At 38.8% G+C, this 23,128-nt stretch overlaps 1 protein-coding gene across 4 annotated transcripts in view; it reads left to right on the forward strand.

The window, feature by feature from the left end:
- LOC122562539 (leucine-rich repeat and immunoglobulin-like domain-containing nogo receptor-interacting protein 2) overlaps window positions 1–23,128 on the forward strand; it is a 727,031-nt gene that overhangs the window by 105,153 nt on the left and 598,750 nt on the right. Inside the window, exon 3 of one of the 4 annotated variants that reach the window (XM_043715455.1) lies at window positions 14,739–14,845. The exons of the other annotated variants lie outside the window; for them this stretch is intronic. The gene's annotated coding sequence lies outside the window, so the exon portion shown is untranslated. The remainder of the gene's footprint in view (window positions 1–14,738; window positions 14,846–23,128) is intronic. 4 annotated transcript variants of the gene reach the window in all.

A 23,128-nucleotide genomic window follows, 5' to 3' on the forward strand; every position in this document is an offset into this window, starting at 1 on the left:
CTGATATTGTTTTTGTCTAGTTTTGTTTGGATTTTGTGCCCTGTCGTTCCATCAGGTCTTGGTTTCTATCTCCCATTTATGTTAAATTGTATAACCATTGCTGAATCCTCAACTGTCAACATTCTGTACATTACCATTGACTAGATATCCCATGAAAGAATAAAGTCAGTTGTTGTAAACTCTGGCAAATGTCCAACGTTTGTATATGGATCAGCAACAAAAGCCTCAGCCAGTATATGTCTCGACTGTGGCGGTCAGCTTCTATACAATTACCACCATCGCTTATAAAACCCTGGCTACCTCAGTCAGTGAGGTTGGATGTTTGGATATTATGGGTTGATATGACTTTCTGTAATGAATGGTTTGTTTCACATGTGTGTCATCTGAGGATTACAACCATATCACATTGACTGTGATGCTTCAAGCACTGAGTGATGCTTTAGCAATAAGTCAAGAAGCATGTGAAGTTTGACCAAGAATGACAAACAAGCTAGAAAATTAAGTCTGAAAATTGAATTATACCTGGTTGCTTTGAGAATTCAATGTTTGACTTTTAAAATGGCTTACAGTAAAGGAAATCTTCTTGCAATTAGGTCTTTATTAGAAGACAGGTTCAAACAGAATAAAATTATACCAGCAAATTATTCAAAATTGGAAGCCTTGTTTTTTGCAAATAAAATTTTCAGATATTTTTAAGTTTTGATGCGACAGAAGTTACAATATAACTTATTTGAACAAACCAGGGGACCAGGGTCTTAAGCAACTTTTTTTTTGTCTTGTCTTATGGGGGTCATTTGGGCACTTTTTCTTTCCTCCATTGCTGCTACTGGAATCTGTAATGGTTTCATTTATCCATATGGCTGCTATTTCAAACTGGCTTGGGAACTAAACCACTGTTACACTGCTCTGAGCAGGTACCAGACCAACCATTTCTGCCACATCTTGCTGTCCACTCAGACCAAAACATATAGTGAGAGTATTAGGACAATTAGAAGGCTTTTCTGCCCCAGAGACTATTGCACTTTTCAATTACTTCATAGCTAATCTATGTTTTTACTGTTCCATCTACTTTGGTTTCATAATCATTAACATTGTTATCACGAACAATTAAGTTGTTTTCAACTTGCCTCAGCTGAATTAACCCTAATTCTAAGGTTAAAATTTTATTCTGGACTCCCATGATACAGGAAATAGTTCTCATCAATAGTCTACATCAACTTGAAACTTAAGCTCTGATTCTTTCAATTCATGCTGGTTAATCTGTATATTGCCAGCATTTGCTGTTTTGATATCTGATTCCTAGCATTTGCAGTTTTGCTTTCATATTTGAGAAAATGGTTCCATTCTTTCCACCATGCTGACTTTGTTGATCTTATTTTTTCTAATATTTTAAATGCTGTAGTTGTACCAGTCTCCACCATATTCCTCTGGCAGCTCATTCCATACACGTGCCACCCTCTGTGAAAAATTTGCTCCTCTATACCCTCTAGTTTTGGACTCTGCAGCAGTGGCAGTCAGCTGTGCAGGTTTACTACTCTGCTTTGTCTCTCTTCCTGCTGTTTTGATTTTTATTTCCAAAGTTCCAAAACAATGCAACAGCTTATAAAACAGTAATTACTGCTCCAAGCATTCATCAAATGTCTTGATCTGTTTTAAGAGTTTCAGCCTTTCGGGCATTCTATGACATGAATGTTGTTCTAACACTTAATGAAACACACTCATTCCTTCAGAAAGACACAAATGTGAAGTTTAATTAGTTAAACATAAGTCTTTCTAATAATTAGGCCATCATCTGACCACTGACTTTTCAGTAGAGCAGACTTCATATGTTTCTTTATTTCCTATTTTACTTTGGCTGACTCAGCAAATTGTAAGCTCATACTTAGAGCCATTACCATCAGCATCCATTGTTCCTGACTGCAACTGAGATGTAAACTACATGTTGTCACAGCAACCCTGATGACCTAAGTGAACTCCAACACACTATCAGCAACAGAAGATCAGTGTTACCTACAAAAATATTCACTTTTTATATGTATCTGTACCCTGTTTGAAAATCGGTTTAAATTATGTTGAAAACCTGCAGAGAATTTATCAATTACTGATACATACCAAACGTTCACTGTTCTGGAGGGAGGAGGGAGGGTGTGGGATGGGGAGCTCCTGGCAAGCAAATGAGCCCATGCTACTGCTGTACTCATTGAACAGATGCCGACTATTGGGAAATCAGAATGAGAAAAATTATTGACTAATATATTTCCAGTGAGGTGGTGCAGAAGTTAAAATTTAAAAGGAAGTGCATCTAAATTTACTATTTTAAAAAAATGTAGAATACATTTGAAAAATTATCAAATTACATGTGCAAGAATGAATATGCAAAACATAAATGAAATTCAATTTTATTGCACTTCAACAAAAGCTGACTTCATATTTGTAGTCATGATTTGGAGGTGCAGCTGTTGGACTGGAATGGACAAAGTTAAAAATTACACAACACTAGGTTATAGTCCAACAGGTTTGTTTGAAGTCCACAGAAGTGTCTTCTCATCCTGCTCCACAACCGCATGATGAAGAGGCAGCACCTCGAAAGCTAGTGCTTCCAAATAAACCTGTTGAATTATAACCTGGTGTTGTGTGACTTTTAACTTCATATTTGCATATTGCATTGTTTGTTTTGAATTTTTTGAGCTGTGATAAAATAATAGACACCATTCAAAAGGAAGGCGATGCTGTGATCATGTCATGAATCTGTACCTAAAGATTCATATATACTTGGCTGATTAAACTGGGCACTCTTAATTTACTAGATAACTAATTCTGGATGCATGTCTCTACTTGTGATATAATTTATACCAGTAGGGATAGATTTTTGACTCTATGTTCTCTTCAGGATCCAAGCTCAATCACGTTGCTGCTCACTCCACCTATCTTAAAAATGTTGCTTATTGGTATTATCTATCAATCCTTGTCTTTGGTATGTAAAAAGTAGTGTATACTGGGGACAGTAAATTAATTGTTAGTTAGATACATCAGCAAGAATTATACCAATTAAAATCAGCATAGTCTTTGGAGAAAATACATGTGCTTTTAAGTTTGAAATGTAGGGCTCCAGATACAGATGGCCCTCAATTTTACTTAAACAGTTTTATCACAGCCGGAGGGCAAAATCTGTGCAAGAATGAGATTTAGGCAGCAGGATTTAAGAAGCAATCTGCTACAAAGGAAAAAGCTTTTCATCAAAGTGGCTTTCCCCATGTGCATGCATTACGAACACCCATACTACGGATGCGAGCAAATTGTCTTATCAAAAACAGATAGAACTTGACAGCATTAGAGCTTAAATGGAAACAAGAAAGTCGGGAAATGTAATTTAACTGTGAAGGCAATTGATCTGCTGTGTCCACTGTTATATCTTTTCCTTTTTGTATTAGAGAAAGTTACATAATTAGATGCTAGATGGCAGAGAGGGGCATTTGATTTTTTAGCAACTAACAGCATAGTAACAGATCATCCATCCTAACTGTTTCACACTGGTGAACAAGCTCTATGGGCTACTGTCATTCGCTTATGAAACCTCAACTAGCTACAGCAATGTATCCTCTTTTTAGTTTGTCCTTCCTTTTTACATTGAGTATCCAAGCTGAAATTGATGCTGTTGAAATCTCGAGTAATACTTTATTTGGACCTTCCTCTCAGCATGTGTGTTACTTTACAGTGTCAATATATAGCTGAGTGTTTTTGAGAAATTCCCTATTATTCTTATCAGCGTGAACAAAATGCAAAGACACCAAACCCTAGAAATTCAATGCCCAATTTTTGGGCACAGACTGGACACCTCAGCAATGGATATGGTGGACGGGTTGCATGCTTACTTCATGTTGGAGGTGTGACAGCCATTTAATTCTTTTTAAAGGTGGAAAAAGAGGGGTCCAAAGCCTATTAAAATAAAATGATTTAAACAACATGAAGCATCAAAAGAGTTATCAGCCACAATTTGACACAGTCATGTAAGGAAGTAAAAAGGTAGAAGTCCAAAAGCTTGGTGAAAAGTGTATCTTGTCATGTTGTAATGTAGCAAAAAGAGTTTGAGATGCAGGGAGCTGCAAAGGTTAGTGCCTGGGCACTGTCAATGTTGGACCAAAGAAAACTGGGCATGCACAAGTGACTTGATTAGGTTAGATGACCTACAGTGTGGAAACAGGCCCTTCGGCCCAACCAGTCCATACCGACCCTCCGCAGAGCAACCCACCCAGACCTGTTTCCCTCTGACTAATATACCTAACAATATGGACAATTTAGGATAGTCAATTCTTCCAACCAGCACATCTTTGTGAATGTGGGAGGAAACTGGAGTACCCAGAGGAAACCCACGCAGACACTGGGAGAATTGCGAACTCCACATAGACAGTCGCCCGAGGCTGGAATCAAACCTGGGATTCTGGTGCTGTGAGGCAGCAGTACTAACCACTGAGCCACCGTGCTGCCCCTTAAATAGGAGTGCCTCAATATTCTATTAGTTATAAGGCCGGAGGATGTAATTGACCTATTGGGAACTGAAGTTGTGAAAGATGTTATAGGAAATGACATGTGAATTTTGAAATTGAGATATTTTGGACTGAGAGTCAATGTTAGTGAGTCGTGGGTAAACAGGATTTGTATAACACGTTTTTATGTAAGTAACTGTACAGATAAAAACAATCTGAAATATGCAAGGGAAATTGCATTTAGCTATGTACTCATGTGATGTGGGTATAACTAGTTGTAACAGCATTTGTTGCCCATCTCTAAATGCCTTGCAGAAGGTGAGCTGTTGCCTTGAACTGCTGCAGTCCTTGAGTTGTAGAAATACCCATAGTGCTATTAGCAAGAGAGTTTTAGGAATTTGAACCAGTGACCATTAAAGAATAGCGATATATTTCCAAATTGTGGTGATGAATTACTTGCAAGGAAACTTGCAACTCGTGCTGTTCCCAGCTTACCTGCTGCCCTTGTCCTTCTAGATGGTACAGGCAGTTGGCAAAGACTTGGTTAGTTTGTGAAATGCACAGTGCTGCAGTATGTGTCAAAGGTGATGGGATTAAGTGTTGAAGCAGTGGATAGGGTGTCAATAAAACAGGATGATTTATTCTGGATGGTGTCAAGCTGCTTGTGTGCTTCTGGAGCTGCAATAATCCAGGCAAGTGACGAGTACTTGCACATTTTTATATGGGGAGGGAGGAGGTGGATTACTCACCTCAGAGTTCCTAACCTCCGACCTGCTGTAGCAGCTGTTGCACCTGCATGGCTGATTCATTTCAGTTTCTGCTCAATGATAATGGTTGGGGGAGTGGGGGGGGTGGTGTTTAGCAATAGTTAATACTACTGAATATCAGTGGTCATCCACTTTGGTGGTAGCAATTGTCAGATATGTGTAGCATGAATGTTACTTGCCACTTATCAACCCAAATCTGGATGTTATCCAGCCTTTCCAGCACATGGATTTGGACTGCTTCAGTATCTGAAGTGTTGAAAATGGTGCTGAACAACTTTAATCCTAAGTGAATGTCTCCACTTCTGACCTCATAATGGAGGGAAGGTCATTGATAAATCAGATAGATGTTTGAGACTAGAACACTATCCTAAGGAATTTCTGCCTGTTCAGGTTCTGAGTTTAAATAGGCCGAAAATTGATTGGACAAGTCAATTCATTCTCATATGTATTTACATACTCTTATTTAAACACAACAGGATGCAACAAATAATATAACTCCATGTTTATAAAAGGAAATGTGACAAAAACTTACAAAGAAGCATGTAATAAAATGAGGGCTAAAAATACAGAAAGAAATTGAGGAATATCAAGTGTGTGATTGGAAGGTGGGGAAGATTAAATGTGAATTAGAGGGAGAAAAGGCAAATATATATTAATTAAAATGAGGGCTTGTGTAAGCTTATTGAAGGGAAAATGAGGTGAGGATCACTTTAGAATGAAAAAGGAAAATGGTTGAGATTATTTGGCAAAGATATTAAATAAAACATTTAATGTCTTGTTTTAGTAGTGTTTGTGGAAGTGTGAATGTAAAGGATAAGTTTTATGGATAACTGTCAAAGTAATTGGATGTTTTTTTTAAAAAAAGACATGTAGGAAATACCACGAGAGCTTGAATAGCACCCATTTGGCATTGAAGGATGTCAGAGAGGAGATAGCAAAAGATCTGACCACAATTCTGTAATCCTTCAGTTTCATAGCAAGGCTTGCATGCTTGAGAGTAGCCAACATAATACTTTGTTCAAGATGACACAGTGGAACAAAACAAATAACTTCACCGGTTAGCTTTGTGTCAGTTGTGGATAATAGTATGAGATTCATAATTCAAGATTGTATTGAGCTGCCAATATTAATGACAGTTTCATAAAACTGTTTACCATTTGGATAAATAAAGTTTATAAATGCAATGTTAAGCTTGATAGGAAAATAAAATCGAACATTCAGAAAATCCAGACTTTATAAGTGAATTAAATATTGATAGATGGGTAGAAAACAGAGTTTGAGTAGGAGTGTTGCTTAAAAAGAAAATGGGTTGGATATTATGTGAGCTTTAATCTGAACACTGGAGCAAAATAAAGCATAGAGACAATACAAATGTCATGGGCTTTCCTAGAAACAAAAGAGAATACTGAAAAGTGGTAAAGTGGCCAGGCAGACCACTGATACCTCGTAGTTAGCCACATTAAATTGTAAGACTGGGAACAATGGCTTGTATTTAATGGGAAAAAATGAAGGGAATAAACTATCGGAGCCTTAATCGTTCAAATAATAACTCTGAATTTTGAACAGAAGTTGATTTCACTAAGGAAAAACTCCTGCAGCATTTTGTGTTTAATAAATGATCTGTAAAGCAAGAAGAAATGCTGAATATGTGCCAGGATTGATTAGAGACGAGCTAGTGTAGTCTGTAAAGGTGGATGCAGCATTATGGAAAATGTTTTGAAATCACAGTATGCAGTGCCATTTTTAAAAATATCATTTATGGCTCAATGCTGGCTAGGTCAATAATTATTGTCCATCCTTAATTGTCCTGGAGAAGGCGGATGTGAGTAACCTTGAACTCCTATTGTGAAGGTGCTCCTGCAATGTGTTCGACAGGAAATTACAGGATTTGTCTGAGTTAATAAAAAAAAAGTGGATTAGGGGTTTAGATAGGGTTGACCATGAGAACCTTTTTCCACATATGGAGTCAACTATTACGAGGGGGCATAGCTTTAACTTAAGGGTGGGAGGTATAGGACAGATGTTAGGGGGAGATTCTTTACTCAGCGAGTCGTGAGTTCATGGAATGCCCTGCCAGTAGCAGTGGTGGATTCTCCCTCTTTATGGGCATTTAAACAGGCATTGGATAGGCATATGGAGGATAGTGGGCTAGTGTAGGTTAGGTGGGCTTGGATCGGCGCAACATCGAGGGCCAAAGGGCCTGTACTGCGCTGTATTTTTCTATGTTTCTATTTTCTATGTTCTATATTTCAAGTCAAGATGTGCCACTTGGAGGAGAAAATGGTGTCACTGGTGTCCTTAAACACCTACTGCCTTATCTTTCAAGTAGCCTGCACTAGCTAGTTGAGTTGCAGTCAAAATTCTTCATGTTGCCAAGATGTAAAGTATGCTTATAAAGAGGGACAGGAGACTGTGTTTAAAATGGGGAAGTGAAGCAAAGAGAAGATTTAAGAGAGGCTTTAAAAATTATGAAAAGTTTTGACTGAGAACCGATTACTGTCTGAAAAGAATCTGAGCATCAAAAGGTCACTGATTTATAATTGACAGAATTTTCTTTGTATGATAGGTTAACCAAGCATGAAATCCTTTAGAAAAGTGAATAGTTCAAGCAGGGACGATGGCATCCATCTAGAAAGAAAAGAATAAATAAATCTTCAAACTATCGAAAGATATAAAGATATCTGTGAATTCAGGGATTAGGATTAGTTTTCAATTGCTCTAACAATGGGTCAGCGTAATTATAATCTGAATAAACCAATTTGTGTGCTGCAAACATTGCATTTATGTACAGCAATACCCAATGACCATATTCTATCCAATACATGAATCTTACAGGTGAATATATTGGTGAAACCATTTTCCATTTTGAAATGAGAAAAAAGATGTAAATTGTAACTGGAATGTATGTCCTGCTGCAGAATGTGATTAAATTAAGCATTTGCAATTTGGAGGAAACTTGTGACATGTACCTTGATGGTGGTCATGTTTCTCAACAGCTTCATTTAGGTCCAGAGCCTCTAGGCATGTAGAAACTGGACTCATTCTGAGTTTCTGGGTGCTGTTTCCTCCCACATGCTCAGCTTTGTTCACTTCTGGGAAATTGACTTTGGAGGTTGCTGTGGTGTGCCAATGAGAACAATGTATCTCTTTGCCAATACCTTTTATGACTTTACTAGCATATCCTGGATTATATGCAATTCATTGCTTCATTCAGGCAGTGTCTTAAGTTAACCAACCCCTTCGATGCTTTGACAGCCAAAGATGTGCTGCCCTTTAGAATTCTAAATCTGTGTGGATATCGCACCTCCGAAAGGTGAATTTCTAATCATTGTCATTCTGTCTCCTAGGAGGTTGTGTTACCTCTTGTGATTAGAGGCAGTAAGGCCAGTCACTTTCTGGCTCTGTTGTGCATGATATTCTCTAAGGAATTCCAGTCTTGCTGTGGAAAATCTCTTGCTTTGTTTAATGGATATTACATAAATCTTTAATCTTGAGGATCATGCTGAATTACCAGCAGGAAGTTACCAGCTCGTGGAAACATTGTAAATATTACAAAAGATGTCATCTCAGAATTAAAAACCTTGCAGTCATTAGGCTCCTAGACTAAGAGTGCTCAGAGTGATGCAGCATATGCTGTGATTCGTTTTCTTGCCTTCACTGGCTCAATGGAATCAATGACTGGAAATGTCAGTGTAGTTCCAATTCTTGATTTTTTTTTAAATGAGAAGGCAGAACCAGGAAGTGGCCTTTTGTTTCAATTTTGGTAAAATTATCAAAGGGATCATAACAGATGCTATATTTAATCACCTCCACATACAGATACTACACCTAACTTAACTTCTGAAAAATCTCCTGTCTTCCAAATAAGATTGAAGATTTTTGGTGAAGTCATCAGATTAGCCTGGAAAGGTAGCAAAGGCTAGAAACCTCACAACCTTCTGAAAAAAATTTGGAAGAGTACTTCAAATATCATTCAAGGTTATGGGACAAGTGTAGGAAAATTGGGATTAGCACACATTTAATGGCAGTTATGTTGGTGCAGACTCGATGGGTCAGAGGGCCTTTTCTGCTCCATATGAGTCAATGAAATTAACATAAGAAACTAGTCTGGTAGACATTTTTCCACCTGGACTTTCAGAACATGTTTGTTTGAACTAAGTCAAGGTGATCTCTCTGGGTGCAGCACCAGTGATGTCAGCTTGTAGTTCAGTAGTCAATCATATTGTAAGTGTTCTCTCACTGCAACTTGAAAGAACAGCCATTTCATATATTTCCTATTTCCAGTGTTTTCAGAAAGCAAGAGAAGTCCTGTTTGGATTAAGGCACAAGCTAAAATGTAAACTTTTTTTTTTAAAAAACAGTTGGCAGGTTTCTATTGTCAAGAAAAAAAATGACAGTCCAAGAATAAAAAAAAACAACACTGGGGCAAATTCAACAGCAATTATGCAGTTACTCAGCCCACTTCCAGTTATGGGAATGGACTGGCAACAAAATCATAAAACTCCTGATTAAAGTCAGAGGTTTATGATATTTCATATGCACTACAGTAATAAATTCAGGCAGTGATTTAGAACTTGATGCAGGCTAAGCACTTCCTGTATTAGTTCTGGATGGAAGGAAGTATGCCAAACATATCTTGCAGCTTTTGGTGTGCATTCTTCTAATATATTGGTTCAGTTTTTTTCTCTCAGTGGCATGGTTTTGTGAGTTGGCTTACATTTATTTTGGCTCTTTAGCCTCTTGCTACCTGCGATCAGAGTCATGTCAATAGTCGACATGCACTAACGATATTTTCTTTTTAACTGTCCAGGTATACCTCATGTGAACATATTTCTGCGTGCGCCATTGTTTTATTTTCCCCTCTATCCCAAGGCTGCTGCTCACGTTGCCATTGATTTTGGAGACTTTGACCTTCCTGTTTTTTAGCCATCACACATAGCTTCATATTCTTGGCTTTTATCTGAGCCAAGAAGTTTTAAAATGGATGTTTTTTTTTCCCCATGGTCTCACTGAAATCCATCTACAATATGCCCTGTTTCTTATATTTATAATCTCACTGTACTACAGAAGTGAACTAACTCAAGCTCAGCTATTAATCTGACTGTTGGATGCTAAGACACCAGCTACACCTTGTTTAAAAATGCAGAATTTTCTAAGCAGCTTTCACACGCCAGTTGATTGTCATCTCATGGTTGAGTAATCTCGAGAGAGAAGTGTTGTATGTATGTTGGAGAGTGAAAGTGTCTAAATAGCACAACCTCCAGGAAAAAATGGAATTAGTATCACCAAGTGCCAGGATTGTTACACTTAACTGAGCTTGTGTGGACTTTAACTGTTGATGTTAATGTTACTTGGATAATTATAGAGAACTGTGACTGATTTGTTGTCATTGTGAGATCTAGGCCAGTGTTTCAAGTGGTTGCCTCAAACTCAAAGGTGCTGTCAGCAGAGGTAGAGGACATGTGACCATGGCAAACCAGTTCATAAACTAAGTATAATTATGTTTCTCCAAGCACACTCTTATTCATAAAATAGTAATAAAAAGCAATGCATGCACATTCAGATGATGATTCTGCAAAGAACAGTAATGTACTGGTATAGACTAGGCCAGACCATTCAAAACATTCTTAAGCAGGCAGCCCCAGACCATAACTTTGTAATTTGTTTCAGTAAGTGTTCATTGAAAATTATCCAGAGTAAGATAGCTAGGTTGATTACCAGGTCTTAAAGCAGACAAACACTTACTCACAAAATTACACAATGAAACACAAAAAACAGAATAAAGAACCACCCAACTAGACTTAATTATGCTGTTTCAAATATATACAACAGTCCCAATAAGCAAACTCCCTTTAAAAGCCAGTTTAAATGGAACACATGCTTACAGGTTAAAGTTGAAGGGCAAAAGAGAGTAAGTTTCCACACAGCTCCCTGTTGAACTTCCCCGTTTAACACTGTACTAAAACTGCTCTGCTCTGCTCAGCTCAGCTAGAGAGCTGACCATTCCCCTTTCATTAGACAGGTCGCATCTAAAACATGACCACTTTGGCCTGAAGTCTCATCTGTTTACATATAAACAAAGGGCCTTTCAAAATCCTTTTCATCTTTGTACCAAACCAGACTGAATGGAGCCCAGCCCGGTTTATTGCCCCTCCGAAGAAATTCAAGGACAGAGTCTCATTGAGCGAAGGAACAGCTTTTAGGAATAAAAAGGGGATGAACTTTGTGACAATACATTGCAAATGCTTTGGAGCAGCTAAAAACATCTTCCTCAAACAGCATTAAAGTGTCATTTGGGTGGACTGCAGTGGTACTTTGTCTTTCCCAAAGGAATGATGAGTAAAATTCTCATCAGCAAAGTCAAGGCACCCTTTCTCAGTTTGAAATTTGGATTAACAGTCTGGATGCAAATAAGACTGGCCTTGCTGCATAACTGTCTCACTGGCATCAAACTACAAAGAGATTTCATTGTCATTGTACTGCCTTGGCACTGGCACTCTCGTCATTTGTTTGATTCTAGTGAAAACTTCTTGTTCTGTGACCCAATACCACTGCACATCCTAGCAGTGAATTTGCATAGAAGTCTATACTCTAGTATCAGATTAAATCTTGGCATTACATGCACATGCTGCAAGCACACACAGACACACAGAGACAGGCACGTGCACACTTTTTTCATACATATACTACATTTGGAAATGCATAGAGACAAGGTTCACAAAGTTTGCAAGATGAGGAATCCAGATCAGATGGCAACAGGGATTATCTGTGGTATGGATGGATCATCTTATGCGCAAAGGTTATAGAGTCATAGAACACAGAAGCAGATCTTTCGGTCCAACTTGTCTATGCCAGCCAAGTTTCCCAAGCTAAAATAATCCCACTTGCCTGTGTTTGGCCTATATCCCTCTTAACCTTTCCCAATCATATCTCTATCCAAATGTCTTTTAAATGTTGTAAATGTACTTGCATTTATCACTTCCTCTGGTAGTTCATTCCACATACAAACCAACTTCTGTGAAACAGGTTGGGACTTTACTCATTGTAATTGAGAAGAATGAGAGATTATCTCATTGAAGCATATAGGATTCTTATGGTCTTGGTAAATGCTCAGAAGGTGTTTCCCCTCATGGTAGAGTTTAGGACCAGAGATCACCGTTTCAGAATAACAGTGCCAGTTTAAAATTGCGATGAGAAGGAATTTCTTCTAAGGGTTGATTGTCTTTGGAATTCCTTGCCACAGAGCTGTGAGGACAGAGATAGGTTCTTGATCAATAGGGGAATCGAGAAGGGACAGGAAAGTGGATAGGAGGAATGTCTGATCAGCCATGAACCTACTGAGTGGCAGAATACGCTTGAGGGACCAAACAGACTAATATATCTGTTCCTATTTTCTTTGATGTTTTGAATTTTTCCATGATGAGACACCATTTTCAGTACAGTGATGACTATCCTCTGAAAATGGTAGATCACATGTACTGGGGTTTTCTGCCTTTCTCCCACATGAAGAGAGAGAGAGAGAGAGAGGAATGCTGTGTGCAGGCTGGATGTTTTCACTTCTAACTATTCTTGGCACTTAAACTTTTAAAACTCTGCATCTCAAGCAATCAATAAATGGTTGTCAGACAGAAATCCTGTGAACGTGAAAGACTCTCAATGATGTACAGCCCTCACTTCTGCCTGTCCTTCTTTCCATGCAACAGCATTTGTATGGTCAGGCTCAATAATATGCAGCACTTGTTTCTCCAGTTAAAGCACTCCAACTTCCAGTTGTGAAGCTCGTGATAATGCAAGAAGCATCTGACTTGACATTCACTAGTCAGTCGTCATTATCGTTCTAAGTCACGGTCCTTGATCCCCTTTCAGCCTGATGGCTTCAATTTGTTGTATGATTTCATGATTCCTCAGACATCAGCTAACATCTTTCAAGCAGCCACCTCTGTTACCTTGGTTTGCTTCTTTGTAGCTAAACATGTGCAAAGTGATTCGGCTCTTTCAGTGGGAACACTGCTTTACCCAACACTGGACATGCTTCCTTTTTTTTCTCCTTATGTCCTCCTCCAATATTTGCATCTTACCTTCTGGCCTTGGTATTTTTGGTGTCTTTTCTACAATTATTTCTTCCTTTTTTGTTTTTGTCCATTTTGCCATTCACATTCATCTGGTATTGTGTCCCAGCACAATACAAAGCCTCAACTCTTCTCCCATTAATACTAGCTATGGCTGAATACTGACTACCTCACAACTTCTGCACATATTGATAGTTTTCTTGACAGTAAACTTCTCCCCTCTCAGTAGCTGTGTTGCCAGGGCAGGATATGTTATGCCCAAGGCAATCCTATCTCTGATTCAGTTGTCCAAATTCGCAGGATTCATATACCAGTGTGATCACATACTGATCAATAGCTTTCCCCTTCCCACCACAAGATCTGATGTTGGATAAATTCTGTTCATGAATAACACCAGTATGGGGTCCAATGTGTATCTTCAAATCTTCTAAAATCTCTCCTGTCCAGCTTTTCTGCTCCCCATTGATATCAAGGATGTAATATGTCTTTGAGCACTTTGTTTCCCAAGCACTGATAGCAGTGTTTGAACTCTTAAATGTTCAAATGTTTGAATTCATTCTGTTGCTGTTTCATTGGATTTCCACTGAGTGAGGGAGGAGTTGGATTACAATTCTGGCTCCTCATTGTTAATTTCTATTGCAGCAGGTAGTGGAAAATTCATAGTCATTTTGACTTGCGCAGAAATTAAAAGTTGGAGACTGCTGTGTTTTTTATTTGCTGGCTCTCAGAACTGAGGAAGGGTCACCTGTTAACTCTGATTTTTCTTCACAGATGCTGCCAGACCTGTTCAGCTTTTCCAACAATCTCTGCTTTTATTAATTTAAAAATCTGCAGTTCTTTTGGTTTTTTTAACTGAGTTTGGCTGTCAGTAACTGCATACAAAATCATTTGCAGCAAAAGTAGACATAACATGATTATGGTAAACCAACCGGTATACCAAGAGCAGTTGCATTTCTCTCAAACAACTAATGTGATGCAAGTTGTTAAATTGCTCGCGCGTTGTCGATGCCTTTGATCCAAGGCAACGAATCAAGGTATTTTGTTATTCGGAACTGTGTAAACACACACAGCTCCACTTCCTGAAATAAACAGATTGCTTAAAGCACTATATCCAACAGCTTTGAAATTTCCATTAGTACATGTGATCAGTGATTGGTGCTCTTTAATGTTTTAAGTAGGTAGTTGTATATAAAGACATTGCAGCAAATAGGAAAAATAGAGTAATTAGAATTGTTTAACGAATTCTCAAATTTTGCTATTGACCATTTATAGTTTCAAACTTCTGTAAAACTTTAACACTCTTAAAGAATGGCAGATGCCACATGGAGACAGGTAAAGTGCCTATTTTGAAGGTCGTGTTGTTTTCATTCCAAAATATGTTGTGGATGACCAACAATATGCATCACTCATGATTTTAGAAACTGAAGACAGCTGGAGAAATAAGGATTGATACCATGTTGACCAGCAAAAACGCATCAGTGCAGGAAATGCAATGACAGCCGGCTGTGTCTGACTACAATGGAAGGTGAGGTAACTGGGCGAGAAAAATATCTTACTGTCAGTTTGTATTTAGTTTAAAGGCTTCCTATTATCCTGGAAATCAATGGTGTTGTCTTTTCTATGACCTCAACTAGGTTCTTGTCTCATCCTGCTTTGTGCGTTTTAACTGTTCTGGAAAACTTCTCACTCAAAATGTAAATTTTCCTCTGATCTTGTAAATATTCTGTGCTTCTGACAGAAAAATAATTCCTTAGGTGGTTTAGAGTTTGTGCTCTGTGCAGCCGTTACTGCAACTGCCAAGCAGTGTAATAAGAATTGATGCTAATTGTATGTGCGGGCAATTAGCAACAGAATATTAACACACTATTCAGACCCTGTTATCCTGAAGGAAGTTGATTAATTGTATTCTTTTTTCAAAGTGCAATTTATTGTTCCTTTGTTATAGAATGGGTCATTGCAAGAGTTCACTGAATTTTAAAAGGAAAAAGCTCTCCGAAAATATGGTTAGCTCTTATCTGTTTGCAATCATGTAAATTGCATTGAAAAAATATTAGATTACTTTAAATTACTCTATATCAAAAATTAAAGATAATACATTTCCGTTGGCATCATCGAAGGTAATATCCGTGACTATCATTGCAGCTTCTCTTTTTTAAATTAAATTTATGATTTTACATTTCCATGGTTACATAAAACAGAGCACCTTGAATTATGGTCTTTCATGGAAAATTTGGATAATGCAAGTCATTGCTGAGGAGCAAGAACATTTTCCATTTGCATTACCTCCCTAAATGAGATTGTCAGTTGAAAGGGTTCTGTGTGTTTGATCTGCAGCTTTATGAGGAAGCATTTAAAAATATCATTTCCAAAGGTGAGCAACGAATGCTTTATCCTGTGCATCATCCAGCATCTCCATTCTTCAATGTCATGCCTTCTGCCATTGCAACCTGCCTGTTCCTCAGCTCAATTAACTCATGCCTGTTCCAGTCCACACTTACCACAATCAGATTCACTCCCAATTTCAACCTGATACACAGAGCTTGAAGAATTTGAATTTCAGAGAACTAAAGATTAGAGTCTTCAGTCAATGCTTACCCAAATTACCTGAGGCAAAGTGGTTCCCCAAAGTCTTCAGACTCACTTAAACGATTCATTTTTAAACATATGCTTGTTATTGTTCCCCTTTTAGATTGAATATTTTTTTCATTTAGCACCACCAATGTAAGACATAGTTTTTTTTTTCTTAACTTTCTCAAATCTATTTTATAGAACATAGAGGTTTACAAGGCAAGAGGATATCAATCAGTCCTTCAGACCTGGACAAGCTCTTTGCAACAGCAATTCATTCCAATGTTCTAACTTCAACTGACCTTTTCACTGAAGATTGAATGATCTATTACTTCAGTCATTGCCACTGGAAAAGACCATATGTTTCAAGGATTTTCTGAATGAAACAAGTCTCCTACTTTTTGTCTCTCATTTCCTATATCTTTTCTCAGGTGACTGGAGCTGCTCTAGATTACAGCCAAACTATAGCTTTTTGCAAATTTATTGTTCCTTCTTTTCTCTTAAATATTACATCCTCATTTGTCAAACTCACCTGCTCTGGGACATTTTAATAACTTTGTTCATTTGTAAGCATATTGATGAGTTATACGTTTGAATGATTGTTTATGGGCAAAGGATAGGCTGACTGCAGAAGGCAGGGATTGGGGTTCAAGGGGTCTTTTTCAGGATGGCAGCTGGTAACTGGTGGAGTCCTGCAGAGTCCAGTGTTGGGACCACAACTATTTGCACTGTATACCTGGATAAAGTAAATGTGGGGATTGTTGCTAAGTTTGCAGATGACGCAAAATAGGTAAAGAGACATGTAGCATTAAGGACAGGCTGAGGTCTTGGACATTCTAGGAAAATGGGCAAAGGTTTGGCAGATAAAATACAACGTGGCAAAGCATGAGGTTATATTTTTTGGTAGGAAGTATAGAGACGTAGATAATTTTCAAAATGGGGAAAGGTTTCAGAATTGTGAAGTTCAAAGGCACTTAAAAGTCCTTGTTCAGAATTCTTTTAAGGTTAACATGGTTCATTTGGCAGTTAGGAAGGGAAATGTAATGTTAGCATTCATTTTTAAGAGGGCTAGAAAACAAGAGCAGAAATGTGCAATTGAGGTTGTATAAGGTTCTGGTCAGACTGCACTTGGAACATTTGTGAGCAGTTTTGTGAACCATATCTAAGGGAAGATGTGCTGGCATTGGAGACTGATAAGAATGATCCCAGGGATGAAAAGTTTGGTATTTGGGGGAGTGGGTTGAGGATGCTGAGTCTGTATTCAATAGAGTTTAGAAGGATGTGAGGGGATCACATTAAAACTGTCAGAATATTGAGAGGTCTGGAGAGTGGATGTGGAGGTGATGTTTCCACTGGTAAGAGAGGTGAGGACCTGGGGGCACAGCCTCAGTGAAGGGGTAACCTGTTAGAACTGAGTTGAGGAGGAATTTCTTCAACCAGAGGTTGGGGACTTGTGGAACTCATTGCCGAAGAGGGATGTGGAAGCCAAGCATTGAGTGGATTTAAGACCGAGAGGTCCTTCATTGATAAAGGGAGCAAGGGTTAAGGGGAGAAGGCATTGAGAAACCTATCAACTGTGATAGAATGGTGGAGAAGACTCAATGGGCAGAATAGCCTAATTGTACTTTTGTGTATTATAGTCTCATGATTATCTAGTTCTCTGCTCTATTGCTAATTGCATCTGCCCATTTTGCCAAAAATACTCCCCTCAAAGTACACATTGAGCAGCACACTGAGCTGTGGTCACTGACACTCAAAGGAAAATTTGTTCCAAGCAACAAGTGCAGAGAAGAGCCATGTGGATCATGCTTGACATGAGCAAAATTGAGATCTCAGGGATTTTCAATAACATCCATTAACTTTTAAAGTGCGCTTAATATTGTATAAATGATCCAAGGTGCTTCACAGGACGTTATCAACCAAAATTTGAGCCAGTTTGAGATATATTCCGCATGAACACCTTATCTTGTAGAATCGGAGATTGATACAGCACAGGAAGAGGCTGGTCACTCATCTGCCCACTATTCAATTAGTGCCACTTCCCAGCTCCTTGCCTACAACCTAAGATAATTTCCTCCTTTCAGTAATAATTCCATTTAATTTTGAAAGCTATTATAGAATCTGGTTCTACTATAGGTTGATAAAGCCCTGCCTCCAGATCATCATCTTTATCCTTGGTACATGTGGTTGACAATCTTACTCTAACATGTCAGAAAACAGGTTTAATAAAGTGCATAAACAGAAAAGACAATTTATTGATCTATGTAGGTAACTTGCTCAGTAGTTTGGAGGGTAGAGATTGGAAACAGATACTTTGGCTGCTTCAATCATCCTTTTAAGTGTATGCTCAGTTCTCATTTGAAATTTTTTACTGAACCATCTACTTCTATGACTCTTTTTCAGGCAATGTAATCCATGTCATAAATAGCTACCATATAGCAAAATATACTCCTCTCTCCTTTTGATTTATTAAATGTATCTCTGATTACCAATTCAACCACTTGAACCATTTCTCCTTATTTACTGCATCAGATTTGTTAGGGAAGGGTTGCCTCATAGCACCAGGGTCCCAGGTTCGATTCCAGCCTTGAGTGACTGCCTGTGTGGAGTTTGCACATTCTCCTCGTGTCTGCGTGGGTTCCTCCGGGTGCTCCAGTTTCCTCCCACAGTCCAAAGATGTGCAGGTCAAGTGAATTGGCCGTGCTAAATTGCCCATAGTATTAGGTGCATTAGTCAGAGGGAAATGGGTCTGGGTGGGTTACACTTCGGAGAGTCACTGTGGACTGGTTGGGCCAAAGGGCCTGTTTCCACACTGTAGGGAATCTAAACTTCCTCTGAACATTCTCTATTCAAAGGTATTTCTAAAGAATATATAGTTACAAATGGCTTCAAAACCATAAATGACATGCAGGTGATCTACATCACACTACTGTCCTTCTTGAAATTATAAACATGAGTGAAACGCAAACAATGCTGGAGTTAATTGTGCAGATACACCACTGTATTGACTTGTCCTGATTACCTGATGATGTTCCAGTAACAAGGCCTAGTATATTTGCCAATAGTGGTCCAGTGTTGCACTTAAGACCTCAATACCATTTTTGTACTAACTGAGACATGGTACTCTCCTATCAGGTGAAACTAAATGAAGCAGTTGGAGATATTTCCTACAGTCAGTGGTAGGTTTTGCATCTGAATTAACTTGACTTTTGAGGTGAGTGGGTGGGGGTGGGGGGAAGCGGGTGGAATGTTGGTAGAGAGGCTTAGAGAGAGGGGAAGTACTGCAGCTTGTTAAGGCCTGTGCTTGTGCTCTGGGGTGGGGAGAGAATCTTGCACTATCGCACTTGTTGATAATCCCCCCTTCCCCCCACCCCCCCCCCCCCCCCCCCCAACCACACACACACACACAAAATCAAGATGTGGCAGAATGTCTGTTCCAACTGTTCAGTGGATGCGTAGCTGCAAATCTGAAAGTGGTTGTGGCTGCCTCAAGCTGGCTTTGGTTAGGTATCTGGTAATTAAACATCAACTTCCTAAAACTATCCAAAGACATTCATCAGCTCAATACATGCACAAACCCCTGTCAGTACTTCAGACAATTTGACCTTGTCTGTTTATCCTTTTTTCTACTTTTTCTTAAACAATAAGCTTATACAAATGGATATTCTACATTATTCAAGATAATCCTTACATTTGAATAACATTTTTTTCTCAGAGAAATCCTTATACTATAGACAGACAACATAAGACCATTTTTCAAGCAACTTAATTTATTCCATATCAATCCTTCCAGCAGACAGCTGTGCTATTGCATATTTCATTACAAAATACGATAATAATTTATTCTAATTTATTGACAGAGGTGAACAGAGTGAGTTAAGTGAAGAATAATAAATAATTTCTATTATGTAAAGAATTTTAATTGCCTTCTTTCCCTATTCTCCAACAACTTTTTTTAATTCCAAGGCAATGCATCATGTATTTCACCTTTAATTCATCCATTATGGACAGCAATCTGTGAATTTTCAATCAGTGGTGAGCATAAAGTCTGATTGATGCATTCAAATACTCAGGTTTACAAGGAAATAGAACCTACTGGGTCACCAATTGCAAGTTCCAGCCATAAACCAACTTCACCACAGTCAGCTTTAGAAGGTTTTTTTTTCCCAAAGCAGAATGCTGGGCAACTTATTCATTGGCAAGAGTACTGAAAATTACCTTTTGTAGTATTGTATTCGGAAGCCCTTTTGGTCCTTGTCGTCTTGTGTAGAGTGTGATAAAAAGAAAAAAAAAGGAACATTGGAAAATTGATGTTCTGAAACAAGATCGGATTGGTTAAGAAGCTGAAGTGAACAGACAAAGATTGATGGAGGTTAGTTTGAAAGTATCATCTTAAAGCCAAATAACATGATTCACTGATGTGAAGAAATATTGCAAATTAACACATGTTCATGACTTCAGTATGGTGCTTTGTCAAATAAAGTGGTGAAACAATTGCAGAGGTAATGTGACTGATTTATAGTCCTCTCTATTTTTTATTAATAAAAAAAATAATCAGTTTAAATGGGCACACGTTTGACTCTAGGTCCAGTTTTGTAAACTCCATTCTCTTTGATCCTGCCAGCATGTTCGGTGGGTGGACTTACACAACCAGGACATTATGGTTTTTATATTACATGATATCATTGGGATTGCTATCATATCTTTTGTCTATATCTTCTGAACAATTCTTGATGCTAAAAGCAATGAAAATATTAATTGACTAGAATCCTTCTCAAGTTTTTCTTTGTCTGAGAAGTTGCCTTGAAATTTATTTCTGTGTAGTCAGACATAATAGTGATCCCCTTTATGTTCCACAGTGAAGAAATGACTCATTGTATTTCTTTATTGTCTGAAATGTTTGCTTGATATTGGGGCTATTGTAATATTAGGAGTTACCATTAACTAGAAACAGAACTGGACCAGCCATATAAATACTGTGACTGCAACAAACACTCAGAGATCAATCCTGAGGAAATTAACTGTCATTTCTGCTCCTGAAAAGCTGCTAAACCATTTTTAAGGCACAAGTCAGTAGCCTGAATGCATACTGTCTGTATACTTGGATAAGGGCAAATCCAACAACACTCAAGAAACTTAATAATATTTGGGACAAAGTGACCTGCTTGGTGGCACCCCAATTAGCACGTTCCACATTAACAACCTCTACCACCAATGGAAGAGGCAGGTATGCTTTCTTTTATTGGTCCGAGTATTGAGTACAGGAGTTGGGAGGTCATGTTGCGTCTGTACAGGACAATGTTTAGGCCACTGTTGGAATATCGCGTGCAATTCTGGTCTCCTTCCTATCGGAAAGAGGTTGTGAAACTTGAAAGGGTTCAGAAAAGATTTACAAGGATGTTGCCAGGGTTGGAGGATTGGAGCTATAGGGAGAGGCTGAACAGGCTGGGGCTGTTTTCCCTGGAGCGTCAGAGGCTGAGGGGTGACTTATAGCGGTTTATAAAATCAAGAAGGGCATGGATAGGGTAAATAGACAAAGTCTTTTCCCTGAAGTCTGGGAGTGCAGAACTAGAGGCCATAGGTTTAGGGTGAGAGGGGAAAGATATAAAGCAGACCTAAGGGGCAACTTTTTCATGCAGACAATGATAGGTGTATGGAATGAACTGCCAGAGGAAGTGGTGGAGGTTGGTACAATTGCAACATTTCTAAGTCATCTGGATGGGTACATGAATAGGAAGGGTTTGGAGGAATATGGGCCAGGTGCTGGCAGGTGGGTTGGGATATCTAGTCGGCATGGATGGGTTGGACCAAAGGGTCTGTTTCCATGCTGTACATCTCTATGACTGTATGACCTATAAAATGCATTGCAGTAACTCAGCAAAGACTCCTTCATTAGCACCTTCCAAACCTATGACCTCTACCTGTTAAATGATGGACTATTGTGATCATCATTACTTAATATCGGCAGTTGACAATTTGTGAACAATTTTGTGATATTTAAGTTTAAGCAATTTAGATTTGATGCATTTGTTAATTATGCAAAGAAAGTTTGCAGCCATGACAATTGGAAATTTTCGTAGAATCCTACAATATGGAATCGGGTCATTTTGGCCGACCATGTCCACAGCGAAGCATCCTACCCAGACCGCCCCCCCCCAATACTTGTAACCCTGCATTTCCTATGGCTAATCCACCTAGCTTGCACATTCCTAGACACAACAGGGCAATTTAGCATGGCCAATCTACCCTAACATGCACATCTTTGGGCTGTGGGAGGAAACCCATGCAGACACCAAGAGAATGTGCAAACTCCACACTGACAGTCGCCCGGGCATGGAATTAAATCTGCGTCCCTGGTGCTGTGAGGGAATAGTGTCTCCCCAATGGTCACTGATACCAGAGAACAGATTGTTGGTGTAAAATCTGTTGATCTCATTAAAGTTGTGAAGGGTTAGGGACTCTTCCCGGAGTCTTTTGCTTCCCTTCTGGTGCATCTTTCATCTGGAGAAGACAGCTTTTTGATGAGATCTGCTGCCTAGGCAGCCTGATGAGCAACCCCCAAGCTCCCCCACACATGCCTGCTTGAGACACTTGTTGCTTTATTATATTTCTAAAGGCTAGTCTGTTAAGCTGTGACAATCAATTGCCAGAATCTTTTGGCCAGTGATCGTGGGACAGCGATAATATAAGGTGACCATTGTCCCTTACCTCCACTTTAAAGTTTATTAGTTATTCCTTCTGAGACCAAAATATCTGGGTTTCCTAAATACTGACTAAAGTGCAAAAACAAAATAGGGATGCACAGAATGCTTTATGAATGATTTCTTTGTCTGCCTCTCATCACTCCTCTATGACCAGATTCTCACTACATTATCAGCACACATTTAACTAGACACTAATTAAGGACTGCATAGAATAACCAGCAAAGAAAACAGTCTATGCCAACATTGGCATTCTAATTAAATCACTGTTTTCTTCCCTTTCACATTTATTTAGCCTCCCTGTAAGTATGTTTGATATTTCAAAGTTTGTGAGAAGATTTGTAGCTCGGGTGCTCATTGTTGTGGTTCTGTTCACCGAGCTGGGAATTTGTGTTGCAGACGTTTCGTCCCCTGTCTAGGTGACATCCTCAGTGCTTGGGAGCCTCCTGTGAAGCGCTTCTGTGATCTTTCCTCCGCCATTTGTAGTGCTTTGAATCTGCCACTTCCGGTTGTCAGTTCCAGCTGTCCACTGCAGTGGT

The sequence above is a fragment of the Chiloscyllium plagiosum genome, chromosome 2, assembly GCF_004010195.1.
Source record: "Chiloscyllium plagiosum isolate BGI_BamShark_2017 chromosome 2, ASM401019v2, whole genome shotgun sequence".
In the NCBI taxonomy this organism is placed as follows: domain Eukaryota; kingdom Metazoa; phylum Chordata; class Chondrichthyes; order Orectolobiformes; family Hemiscylliidae; genus Chiloscyllium; species Chiloscyllium plagiosum.